Source organism: Heterodontus francisci, chromosome 7, assembly GCF_036365525.1.
Source record: "Heterodontus francisci isolate sHetFra1 chromosome 7, sHetFra1.hap1, whole genome shotgun sequence".
NCBI classification, from domain to species: domain Eukaryota; kingdom Metazoa; phylum Chordata; class Chondrichthyes; order Heterodontiformes; family Heterodontidae; genus Heterodontus; species Heterodontus francisci.
This window is the reverse complement of record NC_090377.1, coordinates 122,492,154-122,513,702: the sequence shown is the minus strand read 5'-3', so window position 1 is coordinate 122,513,702 and position 21,549 is coordinate 122,492,154. Positions and strand designations below refer to the sequence as shown.

Sequence of the window (21,549 nt, the reverse complement as noted above, 5' to 3'; positions counted from 1 at the left end):
ACATCAGTGCGAAAGATAAGGCTGAAGCATTTGCAACAATCTTCAGCCAGAAGTGCTGAGTTGATGATCCATCTCTGCCTCCTCCTGAAGTCCTCAGCATCGCAGATGCCAGACTTCAGCCAATTCGATTCACTCCGCGTGATATCAAGAAACGACTGAAGACACTGGATACTGCAAAAGCTATGGGCCCTGACAATATTCCGGCAATAGTACTGAAGACCTTTGCTCCAGAACTTGCTGCGCCCCTAGCCAAGCTATTCCAGTACAGCTACAACACTGGCATCTACCCTGCAATGTGGAAAATATCCCAGGTATGTCCTGTACACAGAAAGCAGGACAAGTCCAACCCGGCCAATTACCGCCCCATCAGCCTACTCTCAATCATCAGTAAAGTGATGGAAGGTGTCATCAACTGTGCCATCAAGCGGCACTTGCTTAGCAATAACCTGCTCAGTGACGCTCAGTTTGGGTTCCGCCAGGGCCACTCAGCTCCTGACCTCATTACAGCCTTGGTTCAAACATGGACAAAAGGGCTGAACTCAAGAGGTGAGAGTGACTGCCCTTGACATCAAGGCAGCATTTGACCAAGTATGGCATCAAGGAGCCCTAGCAAAACTGAGGTCAATAGGAATCAGGGGGGAAAGCCTCCGCTGGCTGGAGTCATACCTAGCACAAAGGAAGATGGTTGTGGTTGTTGGAGGTCAATCATCTGAGCTCCAGGACATCACTGCGGGAGTTCCTCAGGGTAGTGTCCTTGGCCCAACCATCTTCAGCTGCTTCATCATAAGGTCAGAAGTGGGGATGTTCGCTGATGATTGCACAATGTTCAGCACCATTCGTGACTCATCAGATATTGAAGCAGTCCATGTAGCAATGCAGCAAGACCTAGACAATATCCAGGCTTGGGCTGATAAGTGGCAAGTAACATTCGCGCCACACAAGTGCCAGGCAATGACCATCTCCAACAAGAGAGAATCTAACCATCTCCCCTTGACATTCAACGGCATTACCATCGCTGAATCCCCCACTATCAACATCCTAGGGGCTACCATTGACCAGAAACTGAACTGGAGTAGCCATATAAATACCGTGGCTACAAGAGCAGTTCAGAGGCTAGGAATCCTGAGGCGGGTAACTCACCTCCTGACTCCCCAAAGTCTGTCCACCATCTACAAGGCACAAGTCAGGAGTGTGATGGAATACTCTCCACTTGCCTGGATGGTTCCAGCTCCAACAACACTCAAGAAGCTCGACACCATCCAGGACAAAGCAGCCCGCTTGATTGGCACCCCATCTACAAACATTCACTCCCTCCACCACTGACGCACAGTGGCAGCAGTGTGTACCTTCTACAAGATGCACTGCAGCAACACTCCAAGGCTCCATAGACAGCACCTTCCAAACCCGCGACCTCTACCAACTAGAAGGACAAGGGCAGCAAATGCATGGGAACACCACCACCTGCAAGTTCCCCTCCAAGTCACACACCATCCTGACTTGGAACTATATCGCTGTTCCTTCACTGTCGCTGGGTCAAAATCCTGGAACTCCCTTCCTAACAGCACTGTAGGTATACCTACCCCACATGGACTGCAGCGGTTCAAGAAGGCAGTTCACCACCAACTTCTCAAAGGCAATTAGGGATGGGCAATAAATGCTGGCCTGGCCAGCATCGCCCACATCCCATGAATGAATTTTAAAAAACTTGTTGGTCCTACTCTTCATCTTTACGGGAACATGTTGGCCCTGAACTCTCACAATTTCCTTTATGAATGATTCCCACTGCTCTGATGTGGACTTTCCTACAAGAAGCTGCTCACAGTCCACTTTGATAACTAAAATGTTACAGGGTGGGGGAGAAAATTGTACTTTATAAGCCAAAATAATTTCATGTCTTAACTGAAATTACCACAAATTTCTTGCATCCCAACTACCACCAATATCAGGAGACCTAAAACCATTAATACTTCTGTTTGGCATAAATGAATTGAAAATGGATCTGGCTGAGGTGGATTGGAATCAAAGATTGGCAGGTAGAACAATGTGAGCAATGGGAGGCCTTCAGAGGGGGCATAGTTCAAGTAGACTAGATTAAAACAAAACACAAAAAGTAGGTGAGGCTTATGATGAATGCCAGATTCATAATTCAGTAGAGAACCAAGCAACATATTGAAAGTACTGAGAATAGAAAAAGGAAGCAAGAAGCAAAGGGAGTGCAGGAGAATATTTCAGTGGGTCTCAACAAAGGGCTCCCATATGTCTTCTATAAACATAAGTAGTAAAAGGGTAGTCAGAGGAAGATTGGGGCCAATTCGGGACTAAAAAGAAAATAATCTGTGGAGGCAGAAAACATGGCTGAAGTACAAAATGAGTACTTTGAGTCTGTCTTCCCTAATGAAGAGAATGCTTCTTGTGTCACTAAAGGAGGAGGTATAGAGGAGATACTTACAGAAGATTTGTAAAGCTCAAAGTAGAAAAGTCACCTCGTTTGGACTGGATACATCATAGGTTATTGAGGGAAGTGAGAGTGTAAATTTCTGAGGCTCTGGACGCAATCTTCCAGTCCTCCTTAGACATGGGGGTGATGTCAGACCACTGGAGTATTACCCCACTACCACTGTCAGGCTAACTGGCCTGGAGTTGCCGGGTTTATCCCCCTCTCCTTTTTTAAACAGCATATCAGTTCAGCCAATTAAGAACGTGTTTGAAACTCTGTTTTCATATAGTTGGGGTAATTTTTAGAGACAATTATCAGGGACAAAATTAATTGGCACTTGGAAAAATGTGTTAATAAATGAAAGCCGTCTTGATTGAGTTGATTGAGTTCTTTGAAATAATGAATAAGGGTTGATCAGGATAGTGAAGTTGATTTGTTTACAACCCATGAGAACTCTGGGTTCCTCCAATTCTGGCCTTCTGTGCATCCCTTCTGGAATTTCTTCCTGAACCTTGCTGCCTCTCCGTTCCTCTCCACTCCCTTAAGTCAAAGGGATGCAGACTTGAACGGATGTGGTGGACAACTGGTTTAGCCATTCGTCACCAGATCTTGCAGGACGCCAAAAAGAACTATCGCTTCCTGCTCTCATCTGTGAAAACTGCTCACTGTTTCAGGATCATCCTGGATGCAAAGGTAACCCCCCAGCTTCTTTTCTCTACTGCAAACATTCGTCTTGAACTCACCTCCAACAAAAATGCGAGAAGCTCATGGATTCCTTTGTCACCAAGATTGAGACGATCTGATCAGCTGCCTCTGCCACTTCCCTTCCACTGGGCCAAACTTCCTCCAAGGCTCCCCACTGCCCTAGCCCTGAACTTGTATCTTTAGCTTCTCTCCTATCTCCCTTCATTCCCTATCCAAGCTCATCTTGTCCACGAAACCCACTTCCTGCTCTCTCCACCCTATACTGATCACCCAACATCACTTCCTAGCTCCCATGTTAGCTGACATTGTTCACAGTTCTGTTCTTTCCTTCAAACTTGCTGTCATCATCCCTTTCCTCAGCAAAAACTAACCTTGACCTCCTCCATCCTTGCAAACTACCGCACATCTTCAACCTCCTTTTCTTCAAAATTCTTGAACATGTTATTGCCTGCCACATTTGTCCCCATCTTCCTCGGAACTCCATGTTTGAATCCCTCCGATCAGGATTTTGCCCCTGCCACAGTACTGAAACAGCTTTTATCGAAGTCACAAATTACATCCCATGATGGCTGTGAGGAAGGCAAACTATCCTTCCTTATCCTTCTCAACTTGTCTGCAGCATTTGACACCATTGATCTCACCATCCTCCTCTTACGCATCTCCACTGTCCTTCAGCTGGATGGAACTGCACTCGCTTGGTTCTATTATTATCTATCTAATAGCCAGAAATTTTCCATCAATGGCTTCTCTTCCCACTCCTGCACCGTTACCTCTGTTGTTCCCCCAAGGATCCATCCTTAGCCCTCTCTTATTTCTCATCTACATGCTGCACTTCAGTGACATCATCCGTAAACACCAGGTCAGTTTCCACATATATACTAATGACACCAAGCTGTACATCATCACCACTTCTCTTGACCCCTCCACTGTCTCTAAATTGTCAGACTGCTTGTCTGACATCCAGCTATGGATGAGCAGAAATTTCCTCCAGTTAAATTTTGGGAAGACTGTAATCATTGCCTTCGGTCCCTGCCACAAAGTCTGTTCCCTAGCCACCTATTCCATCGCACTCCCTGGCAACTGTCTGAGACTAAATCAAATTGTTCGCAATCTCAGTGTCATATTTGACTCCAAGATGAACTTTCACCCACATATCTGCGCTGTCACGAAGACTGCCTATTTCCACCTCCATGACATCACCTACTCCGCCTCTGCCTCAGCTGTTATACTGTTGAAACTCTCATCCATGCCTTTGTTACATGTAGATTTGACTGTTCTGATGCACTCATGGCCTGCCTCCCACATACTACTCTCTAATTTTGAGGCCATCCAAAACTCTGTTGCCCATGTCCTAACACGCGCCAAATCTCATTCAACTATTATTAATCCTGTGCTTGCAGACCTACATTGGCTCCTAGTTAAGCAATGCCTTAATCTTTAAAATTCTCTTCCTTGTTGCCAAATCCTTCCATGGCCAGGCCCCTCCCTATCTCTGTAATTTCCTCCAGCTTTACATCCCTCTGAGATATATGTGCTCCTCTAATTCTGACCACTCGAGCATTCCTAACTTTAATCACTCCACCATTGGTGGCCATGCCTTCAGCTGCCTCGGCCCGAAGTTCTGAAATACCCTCTCTAACCTTTCCACCTCTCTCTCTCCCTTTAAGAAAGTCCTTAAAGCTTTTGGTCATCTCCTTACGTGGCATATTTTATTTTATAATGTCTCTGTGAAGCGCCTTGAGTCATTTTATTATGCTAAAGGCACTAGATAAATACAAGGTGTTGTATATGGACTTTCAAAAAGAAGATTGAATAGGAGTTGCAGTTGTACCAAAATTTTTGTGATCTTATTTTGAGTCGGCATTGGGTAAGGAAATTTGGATTCTTAAAGGAATTTCAAAACTTGATGGAAGAGGAATTAACTCACAAGGTCGAGCATTCCTTCAATGTTTGTTTAATTCTCTCTAAATGTAATTGACTTCCCTTCGGTTGCCACTTAACCTGAAGCAGGCCATTTTAGGTCTCTTTCTGTCCGTTGATGGAGACGAGCTGTCTTCACCTTGCAGAGATTCTATTCATGTTGATTAAAATCGTAACTTTGGCATGGCTTGGCACTTAATGCACAGCCACCAGAACCTAAAAAAACATATTATCCACTGGATGCACTGAACACTCCAGTTAACATTTTCTCAGTTGGGCAGCTCCAGGTAGGCTCCGAAGCCAGTTCAAAATTATGAACCCCATTGAAATCAATATTTTCTCTTCAGATTGCAGGTGGATCCTATTTGACAGTGATATCTCTGAAGTGGTCTGCATGGGACAAGCCAGCTATTACTAATTTTGTTAGGTAGGAAATTTGACTTAAAATTTTATGACACCTTTTCTAAATGTAGATGCTGGAATGTGTAGGAGAGTATGTTGTTAGGGTGAGATGAAATAAATAGTGGGAGAAAACTTGTGCATAAACAGCATTGGGTCGAATGGCCTGTTGCTGTGCTATAAATTCTATGTAAACCTCTCTCCTCCTTAAAACCGCCCTCTTTGGCCCAGCTTTTGGTCACCTGCCCTAATATATCCTTACGTGGCTCAGTGTCAAATTTTTGGGCATTTGTGGGCAAGAGTGGGATTATAAAGAAAAAGCCCTTTCCAAACCTCTAGGCACCTACAATTCAGACACCATCAAATAAGCAAAGTTACATCGTAAAGAAACCACAATGTTCAACCTCCCTCCCCATTTTTACAGCAGGGAATGTGTTTTAATCAGTTTCTGAAGAGCATTTACAAAGCCTCGACCGTCCACAGTAAAATTACACTTTTTAAATTCTAATATGTTGCTCTCTCCCAGCTCCTTTTATTTTAATTTTTTCCCCTTTTGGGAAATGGGCACTCATTCTGTAACTGATGTGAAATGTCTCTGTGTTAGTGAAGTGTGGCATACATGTGCCCTCTGAGCATGACTAAGATTGTTTCATGCCTTGGAGTTGAATTCAGATGCTGATCAATACTTTCACAAAATATTTCATCCTGTTTGTAAATTGGCGTTGCATTTCCTACAACAACTAGGATTACACTTCAAAAAGCACTTGGCTATAACATGCTTTGGGATGCTGAGGTTGTAAAAGGTGCTATATAAATGCAAGTCTGTCTGTCTTGTCAGTTCTGCACATTGAACCTATTTTAAAATTCAACGCCACCCTATTACATTGCACCTAAACTTTGTAAAAGTGGTCTCAGTTTGCACTTACAGGTCACCCATCATCTGTGACTCATTTTATAAAACCTTTAATCTTGTTTTCACTAGTACCTGTTTCAACTTGTTGAGCTGAGAAGCGGTCATATCAAGAAACGTCTCCCATCTTTCAAACCTGCGTTCTCTACCACCTAGAAGGACAAGGGCAGCATGGGAATACTACCAGCAAGTTCCCCTCCAAGCCACTCACCATCCTGACTATCACTGTTCCTTCACTGTCACAAGGTCAAAAACCTGGAACTTGCTTCCACAAGGCTGCTCACCACTACCTTCTCAAGGACAACAAATGCTGGCCTTGCCAGTAACCCTTGCATCTCTTGAAGGAATAATAAAAAAAAACTGTGCCTGTCCCCTTATTTACCATCTCAAAATTGGATCATTGAAATCTTACATCATTAACTATGTTCTTGATTTGATTGCACGGCTACAGATCTTTATCCCTTGATTTGGTGATTTGTAACACCCTAATATTTCCCCTGAACTCTAGTTGAAGCCAAACTGTTAACTCACTATATTTCCTGATATCCCTCACGCCCCAGCTTCACTCAGTTAGTTATTCCTTTCTTAACAAAGATAGTCATCCCTCCCCCAACCTGTTTTCCTCAACTCTGCATGCTCATACATGTTAATTTCAGATCCAGCCATTGGTTTTCTGTTGGGTATCAGTAGTGGCATACAGATTCAGTGCTCTCAAATTTTTTTTGTGCAGAAGTGCTGCATAAAATTCCCAGAAAATTTGAAGAAATTTTGTCTCCTTGCTGCACCCTTTCCTAGTGGGTCCAATTGTAATGATAAATTTAAATTTCCAATCACGATAATGGCATTCTCTGTGGGTTGGACTGCAACTGTCATTCTGTAGGATGTCTCGTATCCAAGCCTGATCAATTTTTTAAAAGAAATCCTGAAATGATTTCTCCACATTAAGGTCACTCAATTGGTAGTACTCTCAGTTCTGAGTGATAAAGTTGCGGGTTCAACTCCCATTGCACAAAATCTCGGCTGACACTCCCAATACAGTACTGAGGGAGTACTGGACTGTAGGAGGTGGCATCGTTCGTATGAAGTGTTAAATATAGGCGCTGTCTGCTCACTCAGATGGTTGTAAAAAATATCACATGCTATTTTTAAGAGCCGGGGAGTTCTTCAGTGTCCTGGCCAATATTTATTCCTCAATCAACATCACTAAAACAGATTATCTGGTCATTATCAATCTTAGTTGCAAATTGAGTTGCTTTATTTATTTATTTAGAGATACAGCACTGAAACAGGCCCACCAAGTCTGTGCCGACCAACAACCACCCATTTATACTAACCCTACAGTAATCCCATATTCCCTACCACCTACCTACCTACGCTAGGGGCAATTTACAAGGGCCAATTTACCTATCACCTGCAAGTCTTTGGCTGTGGGAGGAAACTGGAGCACCCGGCGAAAGTCTACACGGTCACAGGGAGAACTTGCAAACTCCGCACAGGCAGTACCCAGGATTGAACCCAGGTCCCTGGAGCTGTGAGGCTGCGGTGCTAACCACTGCGCCACTGTGCCGCCCTTTGTTTTCAGCTCGGGTGGTGATTACCCAGGTCAGTTGGCAAGTGAAATTTTAGGTGCTGTACAGTAGTACTTTTAACAGGTGGTGAGTAATACATGCCTTTTCACAGGACTTAGCAGCACTGGTGCACGTTGTCTCTTGTGTAAGTTCTATGGGGTGGGTCTGGTGAGCAAGAATTGACTTAATCACATTGTCAGAATAATTGCTTATCAACATGGTATGGGGTTTGTGAACCTTTGAGGATTAAACATGTAGTCTGTTGTAGTGTTACTAAGTTAGCATAGTTATCAAATTATGGCTGAAGCCTTCCTCACACTGCCGTATAAAGGATGCGTTATTTTGTTAGTAGGAGGTGGTAGCATATGTGGGTTGCTCTTGATTATACATTGTTACTTTGATTTTTATATTTTTGGCATTATCAACATGAGAATTATCAGTGCTGGAGAACAGAATGCTTTTCCTATTTTTAACACTGTTGGTATTTAGTACCCCCAGGATAGGTGTAGTTTCTGTAATCCACACCAGTCATTCTTGCTGTTCTCCGGGGTGCCTTTACATTGCAGTGTGAAGCAGTCTTCATTCTGCATTGGCACTGAGCTTGTGTGGTGCGAATTGGAATCGGGGCCTAACTGTCTAGGGCAAAGTGGAGCAAGATTGGCTTCCTTGAAGATGGACCATGACTCTGGGTTTAGGTTGCAATAACTGTGCAGTTGTGACAAAGGGGTTCCATTTTATATCAAAGCTATATATGTAATGTAAATGCACCATGGGCGATCTTGTCAATTATTGCCAGATAATAACCATGACACTGTCCAAACCTGCTTCATGGAGGTCTTTTAACAGCCAAATAACTGATATCATCCAGTCATTTTGGTCTGGATTTAAACCCAGAAATAAAAGACCAATATTCCAACCCACAGCCCTACCCAGTCTCCTAAGAATTTGATTTTAAAGGAACTGTTTCACTAAAATGCCTTGCCACTTAATGAGGCTGGGGAAAATGGAGCAGGCCACAAAGAGTTGCAGTGACAACCATAACAGCTTGAGGGAAGAAATTTGAGAGACACCTGGAAACTTCAGGTTGATCGAATAATGTTCATCCGAAACTTTCCAACTATTGCCTCATCAATTTTGAACTTGTAATTTCACGTGATCCTGATTCCTTCTAACTCCATATACTGATAATGCTCAACAGTTAGAGCTACAAAAATATTTGTTGCTCCATCATTCTTTATATACTGTTCCATTGATAAAAGTTCAGTTTCAACAATGCAACTGCAGTTTGTTGAATTGGAATTGGCAGGTGAAATGAGAGGATCAATATCATTTTGACAACATTTAAGTGGTAGATTGAGGATTCAACATTTTTTGGTCACTGATTTTCCATGAGGTTTCCATTAACTGTTAGTATTGAAAAAACATGCTGTTTGTTTATTTATATGCTTGCTGTCAATTTTCCCAAGACATATGTCCACATTTAGACTGGTAACTGCCAATGTAAACTTGTCACACTGTAAATACACCCTCCTCCCACTGGATGTGCTGCAAAAACTGGGCAGGAGGATGTAATTACAGCGTGACAAGTTTATATAGGCACTGCCCTTTACAAATGCAGGCACAGGAATTTATAATGCAAATATATAAAAATACGGACAGAATATATAACTTGGGGACTCAATTACCTCTGTGTACCCTGCTCCAATGATCTTTTTCTCAATCCCAACCCGACCCTTGATCATGACTCCCTGTCTGCAGAACTGTGAGACATTGCTCCAGGCCCATGGGCAAAAAGAAGAATTTTCTTGTAAATATGTCTCTGAGTCCCTGCTCCCCACTCTCTCTCTCTCTTTGTTAACTACTATTTCTGTTTCTTTCTCTCACTGTGCTTTTTATAAGGTCTTTTGATTTTATGCATGTCTCTGCCTCTGTCAGATTCTCTCTTCGTGTATGGCTGTCCAATTGCCTTCCACGCACATATCCTTTTCTCATATGTGGGGGTGGATATATACCCTCACACACTTTCTTTGTTTTTATCTACTTTTTTACTGTATGTCTTCAACTCTAATATTCCTCTCAGCTGCCACATAATTCTGGGGGGAAACTTCGAGCTCCACATTTCTGACAGATTTATAAATAATCTTGTCTTTCTGGGAGTAGTATGGAGGGGCGCTGGGCTGGGGTGTGTATCGTCTTGTTGCTGCACATAAAGGAGTCCAAGGGTTGGGGCTGAGTGGGGTGGGAATTGATGACTGGTTATAAGGACAGGAATGGTTGGGCACCTGGAGTTTGGGAAGGAACAGGGAGGCAGGGCCTTAAAAGCATGACCCAATCAGAACTGTAGGACGCAATGGAAAACTAAGGACAAAATCTTTTCAGATGAACTACAATAAGGTATGTCATTTTATATGTACACCCAGTAATTCATCAGTTAGAACACTGAAGTGAATATTGACCCCATTGTGTCAAACAATGAATTGGAGGCAACTTTACAACAACAGAGACTATTTCGAGTCTTTTTGAACTTCACAAACAGAACTCATGACCATAACTGCGTCAAAGTCTCACGACAAAAGCAAGATTATTTCTCCAACAAAATGCAGTGAGTGGTGAATAGTAACATAATATAAATTATGTACATAAAATTAGTCCCAGTCGCTTAAAGGCATGATTGACAGGGATACCACCCAAATCATCTCCATTCTGTCTGGGACTTGTGTCATTATACGCAGCCTTATAATCCAGGGATTGGAAGAGAAGTGGTGATTTTGGAGCGTCAAGATGGCTGCTCCTGAAAGCACGTGAGAACTGGAGGGCTAAAGCTGTGTATACCTGGATTGGGCAGTGAGTGACAAAAACCTGATTTCTTGCATGCATTACTGAAGGCAGCTGTCAGCTGGGTGGGATGTGCCATGAAGTATCTGAGGTTGGCAGTACTGTTGCAGGTTTGTTGCAGCGTGCAGGATAAAGGTGTTGAGATGAGTCACTGTATCTTTCTGTAATGTTTTTTTAACTTTTTTAATGTTTCAGTGTATTATGAAACATATATTGGGGTAGTTTTATTCTCTAATAAGACGAAATAGGAATGAAGGAAGCTGTGAATTAAGACAATGTCTCTCAGTACTTTATTTTTTTTTAGAGATACAGCACTGAAACAGGCCCTTCGGCCTACTGAGTCTGTGCCGACCATCAACCACCCATTTATACTAATCCTACACTAATCCCATATTCCTACCACATCCCCACCTTCCCTATATTCCCTGACCACCTACCTATACTAGGGGCAATTTATAATGGCCAATTTACCTATCAACCTGCAAGTCTTTGGCTGTGGGAGGAAACCGGAGCACCCGGCGAAAACCCACACGGTCACAGGGAGAACTTGCAAACTCTGCACAGGCAGTATCCAGAATTGAACCCGGGTCGCTGGAGCTGTGAGGCTGCGGTGCTAACCACTGTGCATTGTGAAAATTCTTGTCAGATAGTAAAAATACAAAATAATGGAGGTTAAGATCTATGTAGTGGGTGGGGAAGGCACTGTCAGCTGGGGTATGTCACTAATTTTCTTGCAGAAAAGGGGGTGACAGTTTGCAATCAGAAATTACACTACAGAAATGATTGCAATCTGAGGGAATTTAGTCGAGAATGTGCTGTTTGATTTTGCATTCAGATTAGTTGCAGGGGTTCTACGCTGTTCCTGTATTACATTCACACAAGCAAAATCTTTTAACAGATATGCTTTGGTCCTTGAAATATCTTGAAACTAGTTGATTTTGTCCTGCTGTTTCAAATAAGGGTAGAGTAGTTCATTTGGCTGAGGGTAGGAAATAGAAAATATTTGTGTAATGAGTCACCTGTTATGGTAAAGACAACTTAAAATATGCTTCTTCTGTTTTTAGGTTTCTTGTAGAATTTGGTAAAAGACTGGTTGTTGCTCATTGTATAATTGTAACATCTGCTGAAGATCATGCCCACCTCCAAGTCTAGATGGAATCCTTAGTCAGTAGTAGCAAACCAGAGAAGGTTGAACTTCAAGTAGTTCAGTTATTATCACAAAAGTAAAGCTAGCATACAGTTCACCAGGGCTATGTACAAAGTAAACCACTGCAAAGAATTGTTTTGTGTCCTTGAGCAGTGTGCTTTGATTCCATTGTTGGCAAAAGAATGATATATTCTGCACTAAGTATTGCTTTGTTGAGAAGAGGTAGGAAAACAACCTACACCCAGGCCCATAGAGCAGCACCAATCTTGAGCCAAAACCTTCATGTGTGGCAGCACGGCCCTGTTGTTAGGAAGTCCATAGATGGTGCAAGAGATTTCTTTGGTCACAGAAATTGCTATATATTTTTTTTAAATCACAAGGGCAATTTTGGTGTAAAGCTGAGTCTCTCTGTCGTTTTCACCTTTGAGTTTGCACTGTGGTAAAATGTGAATGTGTCCACTTTGCAGAAAGAATAGAAAAGCAGTATATTATTTAAATGGCGAGAGATTGATATCATAGCTATTACAGAAACAAGGCTTAAGGAGGGACACATGGCAGCTCAACGTTCCTGGTTACAGGGTTTTCAGATGCGATAGAGAGGGGATAAGAAAGGAGGGGGAGTGGCAGTTTTGGTCGAAGAAACAATTACAGCTGTGAGGAGGGATGATCTGTTGGAAGGTTCATCAAATGAGGCCATATGGATTGAGCTAAGGAACAAAAAAGGGACAATCACACTGCTGGGAGTGTACTATAGACCCTCTAACAGTCAGAGGGAGTTAGAAGAACAGATATGTAGACAAATATCTGAAGTGCAAAAACAATAGGGCAGTGATAGGGGACTTTAACTAGCCCAGTATCAACTGGGATAGTTTTAGTGTGAAAGGAATTGAGGGAGCAGGATTCTTGATGTGCATTCAGGAGAACTTTATTGGCCAGTATGTAGCAAGTCCAACGAGAGGGTGCAGTTTTAGACTTAATTTTAGGAAATGAAGCTGGGCAGGTGGAAGGAGTGGCAGTGAGAGCATTTTGGTGGTAGTGATCATAATTCAATCAGTTTTAACATAATTATGGAAAAGGACAAGGATAGAACAGGGGTTAGTGCTCTCAATTGAGCTAATTTTACTAAGCTGAGGGGTGATTTAGTGAAAGTGGACTGGAAACAGTTACTTCAAAGTAAATCGGTGTCGGAGCAGTGGGAGGCATTCAAAGGAGAGATTCAAGGGTTTCAGAGTAAACATCTTCCCACAAAGAAAAAGGGTGGGACGGCCAAATCTAGAGCCCCATGGATGTCAAGGAGCTTACATGGTAACGTAAGGCAGAAAAGGAAAGCTTATGTCTGACGCATCAACACTACCGAAAGCCGAGAGGGGTATAGAAAATGGAGCGGTGAAATCAAAAAGGAAATTAGGAAAGCTAAGAGAACACATGAAAGAATCACAGATTCGTTACAGCGCAGAAGGAGGACATTCGACCCATCGTGTCCACACCAGCTCTCTGAAAGAGCAACTCCCTCAGTTCCATTCCCCTGCCATCTCCCCATAACCCTGCACATTTTCCCTTTCATATACTGTCCAATTCCCTTTTGAATGCTTCAATTGAACCTGCCTCCATCATGTTCCCAGGCAGCGCATTCCAGACCTTAACGACTCGCTGCGTGAAAAAGTTTTTCCTCATGTCACTTTTGCTTCTCTTGCCAAATACTTTAAATCTGTGCCCTCTCGTTTTCGATCCTTTCGTGAGTGGGAACAGTTTCTCTCTATCTGTCCAGACCACTCATGATTTTGAATACCTCTATCAAATCAGCTCTCAGCCTTCTCTTCAAGGAAAACAGTCCTAACTTCTCCAATCTGTCTTCATAACTGAAATTCCTCATCCCTGGAACCATTCTCATGAATCTTTTCTGTACTCTCTGCAATGCCCTCACGTCTTTCCTCAAGTGCGGCACCCAAAATTGGACACAGTACTCCAGCTGAGGCAGAACTAGTGTCTTATACAAGTTCAACATAATTTCCTTGCTCTTGTACTCTTATGTCCCTGTTAATAAAGTCCAGGATACTGTAGGCTTTATTAGCTGCTCTCTCAACCTGTCCTGCCACCTTCAATAACTTATGCACATATACACCCAGGTCCCTCTGCTCCTGCACCCCCTGTAGAATTGTACCCTTTATTCTGTATTCTTCTATGTTCTTCCTACCAAAATGAATTACTTCACATTTCTCTGCGTTGAACTTCATCTGCCACCTTTCTGCCCATTTCACCAACTTGTCTATGTCCTTTTGAAGTTCTACACTATCCTCCTCACAGTTCATAATGCTTCGAAGTTTTGTATCATCCAAAAACTTTGAAATTGTGCCCTGTACACCAAGGTCCAGGTCATTTCTTGGAACAGTACGTTCTGGAGCCAACCAGAGAGCAGGCTATACTAGACCTGGTATTGTGCAACGAGATAGGATTAATTAATGACCTCATAGTTAAGGTGCCCCTTGGTAATGGTGATCATAATATGATTGAATTTTACATTCAGTTTGGGGGCGAGAAGAGTGGGTCCAAGACTAGTATTTTAAACTTAAATAAGGGCAATTATGAGGGCATGAAAGCAGAGCTAGCTAAAGTGAACTGGCTAATCAGGTTAAGGGATAGGTCAATAGAGATGTAGTGGCAGACATTTAAGGCGATACTGCAGAAAACACAGAATCGATACATTTCAACGAGAGAAAAAAATTCTTAGGGTGCGACCCACCATCCGTGGTTAACTAAAACAGTTAAAGATAGTATCAAACTTAAAGAAAACTGCCTATAATTGCGCAAAGATGGGAGGAAGGTCAGAAAATTGGACAGAATATAAAAAACAGCAAAGAATGACTAAAAGATTGATAAGGAAGGTAAAATTAGAGTACGAGAGAAAGCTAACTATAAATCTAAAGACAGATAGTAAGAGTTCTGTAGATATTTTAAAAAGAGTTAACAAAGTGAACATTGGCCCTATAGAAAGTGAGTCTGGGGAATTAATGGATAATAAGGAGATGGCAGATGAATTGAACAAGCATTTTGCATCGGTTTTCGCCATTGAGAATACAAGTGACATCCCAGTATTCATGTAAGTCGGGAAATGGAAGGGAGGGAGGAACTCAAGAAAATTACAATCACCAAGAAAGTGGTACTGAACAAATTGTTGGAGCTGTAGGCTGACAAGTGCCCAGGTGCTGATGGACTTCATCCTAGGGTGTTAAAAGAAATGGCTAGTGAGATAGTTGATGCATTAGTTTTAGTTTTCCAACATTCCCTAGATTTGGGGATGGTTCTGTTAGATTGGGAAATAGCGAATGTAACTCCTTTATTCAAAAAGGGAGGGAGACAGAAAACAGGAAATTACAGGCCAGTTAGCTTACCATCTGTCTTAGGGAAAATGTTAGAAGCTGTTATTAAAGATGTTATAGCAGGGCATTTAGAAAAATTCAAGGTAATCAGGCAGAGTGAACATGGTTTTGTGAAAAGGAAATCATGGTTAACCAGTTTATTGGAGTTCTTTGAGGTAGTTACATGTGCTGTGGATAAAGGAGCACCGGTGGATGTATTGTACTTTCCAGAAGGCATTTGATAAGGTGCCACATCAAAGGTTATTGCAGTAAATAAAAGCTCATGGTGTGGGGGGTAACATATTGGCATGGATAGAAGATTGGTTAGGTAACAGGAAACAGAATAGGCATAAATGGGTCCTTTCTGGTTGGCAAGATGTAATGAGTGGTGTACCACAGGGATCTGTGCTGGGGCCTCAACTTTTTATAATTTATATAAATGACGTGGATGAAGGGACCGAAGGTATGGTTGCTAAATTTGCTGATGACACAAAGATAGGTAGGAAAGTAAGTTGTGAAGAGGAATAAGGGGGCTACAACGTGATGTAGATAGGTTAAGTGAGTGGGCAAAGACCTGGCAAATGGGGTATTATGTGGGAAAGTGTGAAATGGTCCACTTTGGCAGGAAGAATAAAAAAGAATCTAAATGGTGAGAGATTGCAGAGCTCTGAGATGCACAGGGATTTGGGTGTCTTAGTGCATAATCGCAAAAGGTTGCTATGCAGGTACAGCACGTAATTAGGAAAGCTAATAGAATGTTATCATTTAACGTGAGGGGAATTGAATCCAAAAGTAGGGAGGTTATGATTCAGCTATACAGGGCATTGGTGAGACCACATCTGGAGTACTGTGCACAGTATTGATGGTCTTATTTAAGAAAGGATGTAAATGTGTTGGAGGCAGTACAGAGAAGGTTTACTAATGCCTGGAATGGGTGGGCTGTCTTACGAGGAAAGATTGGACAGGCTAAGCTTGTATCCGCTGGAATTTAGTAAAGAGGCAACTTAATTGTAACATATAAGATCCTGAGGGTGGATGTGGAAAGGATGTTTCCCCTTGTGGGAGCATCTAGAACTTGGGGTCATTGTTTATAAATAAAGGGTTTCCCATTTAAGACCGATGAGAACATTTTTTTCTCTGAGGGTCATGAGTCTTTGGAATTCTCTTCCTCCAAAGGTGGTGGAAACAGAGTCTTTGAATATTTTTAAGGCAGAGATCGATAGATTCTTGATAAGCAAGGGGGTGGAAGGTTATCGGGGGTAGGTGGAAATGTGGAGTAAGCAGTTCAGCCATGAACTTATTGAATGGCGGAGCAGGCTCAAAGGGCCGAGTAGCCTACTCCTCCTAATTCATATGTTCGCATGCATGTTTTGTATATTAATATATATCAGGAAAATAAAGGGTCCCAACAATGATCCCTGGCGAGCTCCACTACAAACCGTCCTCCAGCCCGAAAGACATCCGTTAACCACTACTCTTTGTTTCCTGTCACTCAGCCAATTTTGTATCCATATTGCTACCATGCCTTTTATTCCATGAGCTACAAGTTTGCTCACAAGTCTGTTGTATGGCACTGTATCAACTGCCCTTTGAAAGTCCAAGTACATCACATCAACAGCATTGCCTTCATCAAACTTTTCTGCTGCAACCTCAAAAAAACTCCAGCAAGTTAGTTAAACATGATTTTCCCTTAAGAAATCCATGCTGGCTTTCCTTAATTAACTCACTTTTGTCCATGTGACTCTTGATTTTTGTCCCTAATTTTTTGCTCGAAGTTTTCTCGCCACCGAAGTTAAACTGACTGTTCTGTAGTTGTTGGGCTTATCTTTACATCCTTTTTTGAACACTGGTGTAATGTTTGCAATTCTCCAGTCCTCTGGCTCTACCCCCAAGTCTAAGGAAGATTGAAAAATTATGGCCAGTGCCTCTGCAATTTCCACCCTCACTTCCCTCAGTATCCTTGGATGCATCTCATCCAGCCCTGGTGCTTCATTCACTTTAAATACAGACAGTCTATCTAATACTTCTTTATCAACTTTAAGCCCCTCTAAAGTCCGACTTACCTCTTTCAACATTGCCTGGGTTGCATCTTCTTCCTTGGTAAAGACAGATGCAAAGTATTTGTTTAATACATCAGCTATGCCCTCTGCCTCCATGTGTAAATCCCCTTTCTGGTCCCTGATCGGCCCCACTCCTCCTTTTACCACCTTTTTGCTATGTATATGCCGATAGAAAACCTTATCTACCTGTCCTGCCACCTTAATGTTAACTGCCAGTCTCTTTTCATGCTGTCTCTTTGCTTCTCTTATTTGCTTTTTCACTTCCCCTCTGGACCTTCTATATTCAGCCTGGTTCTCAATAGTATTTTCAATCTGACATCTGTCATAAGCACATTTTTTTCTTCTTTATCTTAACCTCCATCTCTTTTGTCATCCAGGGAGCTCTGAATTTGTTTACCTTATTTTTCCCCTTTAAGGAAACATACCTTGACTGTGCCCGAACTATCTCTTCTTTGAAGGTAGCCCATTGTTCATCTGCCAGTTTTCCTGCCAGCTTTTGACTCCAATTTATTCACCCCAGCTCCATTCTTACCCTACTGATGTTAGATTTTCCCCAGTTAATTATTCTTACCCTGGATTGCTCTTTGTCCTTTTCCATAGTCAGCCTAAACTTTATGATACAATGATCACTATCCCCTAAATGCTCTCCTACTGATACTTGGCCCACCTCATTTCCAAGAACCAGGTCTAGCAGTGCCTCCTTTTTCATTGGACTAGCAACATACGGTTTTAGAAAATTTTCCTGAACACGCTCTCGGAGCTCTTGCCCCTCACTGCCCCTTACACTGCTATTATCCCAGTCTATGTTTGGATAATTAAAGTCCTCCATTATAACCACCCTATAATTTTTGCACCTTTCTGTAATTTCCTTGCAAATTTGTTCCTCCTTGCCCTTCCCACTAGCTAGTGGCCTATAGACAACACCAAGCAATGTAACTGCACCTTTTTTTGTTCCTTAGCTCTAGCCAAATTGATTCTGTCTTCGACCCCTCTGGGATCCTTTTTCTTCAGCACCGCAATGCTCTCCTTAATCAATATTCCCGCCCCTCCCCCTTTTTTCCCTTCTCTATCTTTCCTGAACACCTTGTATCCAGGAATATTTAACACCCAGTCCTGCCCTTCCTTGAGCCAGGTCTCTGTTATAGCCACAACATCATAGTTCCACATGGCAATCTGCACCTGTACCTCACCAGTCTTATTAACCACACTCCGTGCATTCACATGCATGCACATTAACCCTGATTCAGACTTGATTACTTTCTCCCTTATTCTGACCCCACCTAATAACGTACTATTCCCTCTCTTATACTATCTATCTCCCCCAGTATTCTGTGCATCTTGGTATTCCTCTCTAATACTTGCTCCTGGTTCCCACACCCCTGACAAGTTACCAATTTTGCTTCCCTCCAATCTGAGCTCCCTCTCAGATTCCCATCCCCCTGACAATTTATTTTTAACCCTCCCCAACAGCACTAGCAAATCTCCCTTTGAGGATATTCGTCCCAGTCCTGCTGAGATGCAGTCCATCCCATCTTGTAGAGGTTCCACCTGCCTCAGAACCGGTCCCAATGTCTCAGAAATCTGATGCCCTCCCTCCTACACCAGTTTTCAGCGTTCAATCGCTCAATTCTCCAGTTCTTATGCTCACTTGCACGTGGGACTGGAAGTAATCCTGAGATTACTGCTTTTAAGGTCCTGCTTTTTAATCTTCCTAGCTCCCTAAAATCTGCTTTCAGGACCTCATCCCCCTTCTTACCTATGTCATTGGTACCGATGTGGGCCACGACCTCTGGCTGTTTTCCTTCCCCCAGAAGAATGTCCTGCTCCATGACATCCTTGACCGTGGCACCAGGGAGGCTAGAGGCCTGCTTTAGGTCGGGAAAAAGAACCCGACTGCACCACAGCGGACCTGAGCCCGACCCAGCCCGAGTCCCTCCAATTTTGCCCCGTGTCCACCACTACTCGACCTGACCTGAGCCAACCATCCCTTTACTTACCTTCCTGACACCGAGCCTGCAAGAAGCTGCAGCGCATGCGCGATGACGTCATAGTGACATCACTTGCTCACTGCACAGACTCAGTTTCGTCCTGGACTCCCAGCTCAGCTAAGTTTTTTATTTTTAATACTTAACAGCAGAGCATTTAACATGTGTGTTGGGCCCGACCCAACCTGACTTGACCTAGATGGCTCGACCCGACCCGAACCAGACACATGTCGTCGGATTTGGGTTGGGTAGCAGGCCTCTAAGGGAGGCAAGCACCATCCTGGCATCACCTTTACTGCTGCAGGAATGCCTAACTGTTCCCCTAGCTAATGAATCCCCTATCAATACTGCTCTTCCACTCCTCCTGTGCAGCTGAGCCACCTGTGGTGCCACAAACTTGGCTCTGACTGCACTCCTCTGAGGAACCATCACCCTCACTAGTATCCAAAATAGAAAAACGATTAGCAAGTGAGATCGTCTCAGGGGACTCCTGCACTACTTGCCTGATTCTCTTACACTGCCTGGCAGTCACCCATTCCCTATCTGCCTGCATACTTCTAACCTGCGGTGTGACCACCTCCCTAAACGTGCTATCCACGTAGTCCTCTGCCTCGTGGATGCACAACAGTGACTCCAGCTGCCGTGCAAGTTCTGAAACCTGGAGTTCGAGCTTCTGCAGCTGGTGAATATTGGCAAGTAAAACCAAGGAGAACCCAAAGATGTTTTATCAATGCATTAAGAGTAAGTGGATAACTAAGGTAAGAGTAGGGCCCATAAAAGACTAAAAAGGTAACCTATGTGTGGGGGAAGAAGATGTTGGTATTGTTCTTAATGAATACTTTGCGTCCGTCTTCACAAAAGAGGGGGACAATGCAGATATTGTAGTTAAGGAAGAGAGGTGTGAAGTATTAGATGTGATAAACATAGGGAGAGAGGAAGTATTAATGGGATTAGCATCCTTGAAAGTTGATAAATCACCAGGGCCAGATAAAATGTACCCCAAGCTGTTTTTTAAAAAAATCCAGAGAGGAAATAGCAGAAGGTCTGTCCATCATTTTCCAGTCCTCACTGGATACAGGTGTGGTGCTGGAGGATTGGAGGACTGCTAACATTGTACTTTTGTTTAAAAAGGGAGTGAGAGATAGACCAAATAATTACAGGCCAGTCAGTCTAACCTCAGTAGTGGGCAAATTATTGGAATTGATTCTGAGAGATAGGATAAACTGTTACTTAGAAGGTCACAGATTAATCAAGGATAGTCAGCATGGACTTGTTAAGAGAAGATCTTGTCTACTAACTTGATTGAATTTTTTGGAGAAGTAACAAGGAAGATTGATGAGGTTCGTGCAGTTGGTGTGGTCTACATGAATTTTAGCAAGGCTCTTGACAAGGTCCCACATGGCAGACAGGTTAAAAAAATTAAAACCTGTGGGATCGGGGGGAAATGTAGCAAGGTGGATACAAAATTGGCTAAGTGGCAGGAAACAGGCATTTTTTTGCGACTGGAGGGCTGTAACCAGTGGCATTCTGCAGGGCTCAGTACTGGGTATGTATTAATGATTTGGACATAAATGTAGGGGGCATGATTGAGACGTTTGCAGATGGCACAAAGATTGGCTATGTGGTAGAGAGCGAGGAGGATAGCTGTAGGCTGCAGCAAGATATTAATGGGCTGGTCAGGTGGGCAGAAAAGTGGCAAATGGAATTCAACCAGGAGAAGTGTGAGATGATGTATTTGGGGAGGTCAAACAAGGCAAGAGAATACACAATAAACAGTTTGATATTAAGAGGGTTAGAGGAACTGAGAAACCTTGGAGTGCATGTCCACAGATCCCTGAAGGTGGCAGGACATGTAGATAAAGTGGTGAAGAAGGCATATGGAATGCTTTCCTTTATTGGTCGAGGTATATAATACAAAAGCAGGGATGTAATGCTGGATTTGTATAAAATGCTGGTTAGGCCACCGCTGGAGTATTGCATGCAGTTCTGGTCACATTATAGGAAGGGCATAATAGGAGAGAGTACAGAGGAGATTTACAAGACTATTGCCAGGGCTTGAAAATTGCAGCTATGAGTAAAGATTGGATAGGCCAGGGTTGTTTTCCTTGGTGCAGAGAAGGCTGAGGGGAGATTTGATTGAAATGTACGAAATTGTGAAGGGCCTAGATAGAGTAGACAGGAAGGACCTGCTTCCCCTAGCGGAGAGGTCAATTACCAGGGGGCACAG

General features: G+C 43.0%; 1 protein-coding gene across 7 annotated transcripts in view; it reads left to right on the top strand.

Annotated features, from left to right (window-relative positions):
* creb1b (cAMP responsive element binding protein 1b) overlaps positions 1-21,549 on the top strand; it is a 94,171-nt gene that overhangs the window by 19,567 nt on the left and 53,055 nt on the right. For 2 of the 7 annotated variants that reach the window (XM_068036093.1, XM_068036089.1), the window contains exon 2: positions 5,410-5,489. The exons of 2 other annotated variants lie outside the window; for them this stretch is intronic. The gene's annotated coding sequence lies outside the window, so the exon portion shown is untranslated. Of the gene's footprint in view, positions 1-5,409; positions 5,490-6,443; positions 6,618-7,952; positions 7,974-21,549 lie in introns of those variants that run through there. 3 more of the 7 variants (XM_068036091.1, XM_068036095.1, XM_068036096.1) reach the window with 3 other exon arrangements.